General features: G+C 32.7%; 1 pseudogene; it reads right to left on the bottom strand.

The window, feature by feature from the left end:
* Window positions 1-2422: 2422 nt before the first annotated feature.
* LOC103581854 lies at window positions 2423-3408 on the bottom strand (annotated as a pseudogene).
* Window positions 3409-3627: the final 219 nt, after the last annotated feature.

Consider the following 3627-nt stretch of genomic DNA (forward strand, 5'->3'; position numbering starts at 1 on the left):
TAATTCAATTTATTTAATAATTGCAAGCCTTTTCAGTGTACACATTTATTCTGATGCAATCATCTCTAAGAAATTGTACATTTCATTTAATTATCAAATGTGTTAGCAATCAGTGGTTAATATAATTTATTTCCCATTTAACAACTGTGGGGACCATAGCTATATATCTTCTTTTATTCCTGATATTAGTAATGTGTGCCTTATCTCTTTTCAGCAATGACCATAGGGATTATAAAATGCATGTTTACAGTAACATACTCTAAATAAAATAATATACAACATAACCTTTAATGTAAGCTTCTAAGAGTAGTATAGATCTAATTCTTCTTTCTCATCTTTGTGTGATTTTTTTATAAATTTAATATCCATGTATTTTTTAAACTGACAATGTATTAGCATAGTTTTGCTTGAGTCATTCATTTTTTGAATTAATCAATATTCAAAATCCCAATATTTGTTTTATTTGCTTATATATGAACAGCTTTTGTTTTTATTTCTTTATGTAGTCCGAAATTTCCTTCTGTTATTACACTTCTTCAATCTAAAAAAGTATTAAAGCTAAAGCCTGCTGGTTTAAATTATTTCAGGCTCTGTGCATGTGCATGTTTGGAAGTGTGTGTATATGTCCACATAATTATCTTCCTGAAAAAGTTTTTATTTTGTTTATGTATGGAAAATATATTTCAAATATTTTAGTAGGGATTAAATTCTGTATTGAAAATTTTTATCTTTCTCTACTTTAAATATACCTTTCTTACTTCTTATGGTGTTTACTATAATTCTTATGTTTTTTCTTTCATATAAAATAGGTAACTTCTTCTGAATTTCTTTATAATTTTCTATTTGTAATTTGATTTTCATGAGTGATACTGGAGTTTTAGGTATGTTTTGTTTGTTGGTTGGTTTGCTTTTTGTATTTATCTGGGATAAATAATATTATGTATTAACAGATTTGACCGTGAGGTGCCCAGATACTTGTAAAAAATTATTCTGAGTGTTTCTGTGTGGCTGTCTTGATAAGATTAACATTTAAACCTGTAAAAGTGTTAAGATTAACATGTAAACCTGTAAAAGTGGAGTAAAGCAAATCATTGGCCCTTGTGTCACTAAAAGACCCTCCTTCCATAAGGAAGAGAGAATTTGCCAAAATACTGCCTCAGACATTGTCAGCATTATTGGCTTTTTCTGTCTTTAGACTCAAACTGGAACAATAACAATTTTGGGTATCCAGCATACCACCTCAACCTGTAAATTTTGAACTTTCTAACCACAATAATCAAATGAGCCACTTCCTTAAAATCTTGTCTACAATAAAGTCAGTGTTTTGTTTCTCAAAGTAAGTTTTTTCTTTCCTTTCTTTCCTTGTTTTAAGACAAATTTTGAGTATAGATTTTGTCTGCAAACATTTGCCTGTTCCAATAGAGATGGATGGGTTATCTTTGCATAATTGATCAGAAAAGATTAGAAAATGATGTTTAAAAATTATAGGTTTAGATCTCAAACTCACACTTCAAATTTAACTCTTAAAGGAAACATTGTTTTGGTTATTATGTTCTGATGGAATCATTCTGGTGAATTCATGAAAAAAATATGCTTGCACAAAAGAGAATGTATCTCATTGAAAGAGAAGTCAATTTCTACTCCTAATCACTCTTCAAATAAACAAATATTGCAACAAACCTAAATAAAACAGAATGAGTAAAGTAGAAGCAGATGTGGGTAGAGATGAAGTAAGATTGCTTCCATTCTAGGGGCTTACTCTTTATGTAAAAATGATGTGGAATGGTGAAAATACTAAGTCATTTCGTATAGGTAGAGGATAAAGGAATGGCTAGAAACAAAGTTCTAACATCAGAGGGATTCACCAAGATGGGTTAGTTTTTCGGTTCTTGAGCAGTAATATATGTTGACTACATACATTGCAGTCTCATGGCAAGGCTACAGTTTCATTTGTTTTTCCTGAGCCTTAGAAACACTATCAATGAAAATTTATACCTCGCATGAGTATATTTTTGGTAGCTTAAGAATGAATCTAATCAATTTCTGTGTTTGAAACGTGGCAAGGAAGAATTTAATGACTGAAGAAAAATTTATACTGTAGAGGTGAGCACAGCAAAAGCATGTTCAGAAGTTGGAGTGGATCTCAGTATGTGAGGGCACATTGAGAAATAATAAAGTAATATTTAAAATTTCTTCTTAGGGATTATAGATTGTGTAGATAACTCCATAATGAATGCCAAAGATTTACTGTAAGCAATGTGAGAATTTATTAATTCATAGGATACTGAGGGCATAACTTCTGGTTACAGTAAGTGAAAATCAGTTACAAAACTACTAATAACATCAATAAACTTACATCAAAAACATTAATTTAATATGGATCTCTCAACAATATACTAAGCATATAGGTGATACAATTTATTTACATATTAAATTTAATTACTAACCAATTTCTCTCAAAAATTTTTTCATTTCCTCTTTTACATCTTTGTTCCTCAAACTATAGATGACAGGATTCAGCATGGGGATCACAATGGTGTAAAATATTGACACTATCATGTCATGGTGTGAAGCATAGCTGAAACTTGGTCTCATGTAACTGAAGAGGATAGTTCCATGATAAATTGCCACTCCGGTTAGGTGGGAGCCACATGTAGAGAACACTTTTTGCCTCCCTTTAGAAGAACGCATTTTCAGAATAGCCAAAAGAATACAACAATAGGAGATCAGGATGACCAGGATAGTGACTATTTCGATAAAGCCCACAAAGTACAAGAGGAGAAGCTGGTTTGTGTGAGTGTCAGAACAAGAAATAGCAAGAAGAGGTGGAATATCACAAAAGACATGCTTAATTTCATAGGATCCACAGAAGGACAGGCTGAATGTGGCGACTGTGTGTACAGTAGCAGGTAAAATGCCACCAACAGAGGAAGCAACCATGAGTGGCACATAGATTCTGGGAGACATGTTCACTGAATACAGAAGTGGGTTGTAGATGGCCATACAGCGATCATAAGCCATTGCAGCCAAGAGAAAGCATCCCATGGTTCCTAAAGTAACAAAGAGAAACATCTGTGCTGCACATCCAGATATTGAAATGGACTTATTCTCTGCCAGGAAATTGGCCAACCTTTTTGGGGTGACAACTGTAGAACAGCAGGCATCCAAGACTGACAAAACACTCAGAAAATAGTACATGGGGTTGTGGAGCCTGGAATCCTTAATGACCAATACAACCAGTCCTAAATTTCCTACCAGAGTAAAAAGATAGATTGCAAGGAATAGAAAAAATAGGAAGACTTGCAGCTCAAAATCACCTGTGAAGCCTGTCAATATAAACATGGTGACTTCTGTTACATTCTTCAACTTCATACTGTACATATTCACTTCTGATGACAATCCTTCCATTTCAGTTTCATGGATAGTTTATAAAAGCAATATCCTTTGAAAATAGAGTCCAAACAACTACATTCTCATGTTTCTTTCTTCGAAGTGAAACATCATTTCCTGGGTAGTAATGGGATAGGCAGTGATGAAGAATTTGGACACATGTGTATACATTTTGCTGTATAAGTAAAGGGAATAAATGATTTCATTCATTTTTGGCTAAATTTGTCATGTATTAAA

Source organism: Galeopterus variegatus, unplaced genomic scaffold, assembly GCF_000696425.1.
Source record: "Galeopterus variegatus unplaced genomic scaffold, G_variegatus-3.0.2 Scaffold14110, whole genome shotgun sequence".
NCBI classification, from domain to species: Eukaryota; Metazoa; Chordata; class Mammalia; order Dermoptera; family Cynocephalidae; genus Galeopterus; species Galeopterus variegatus.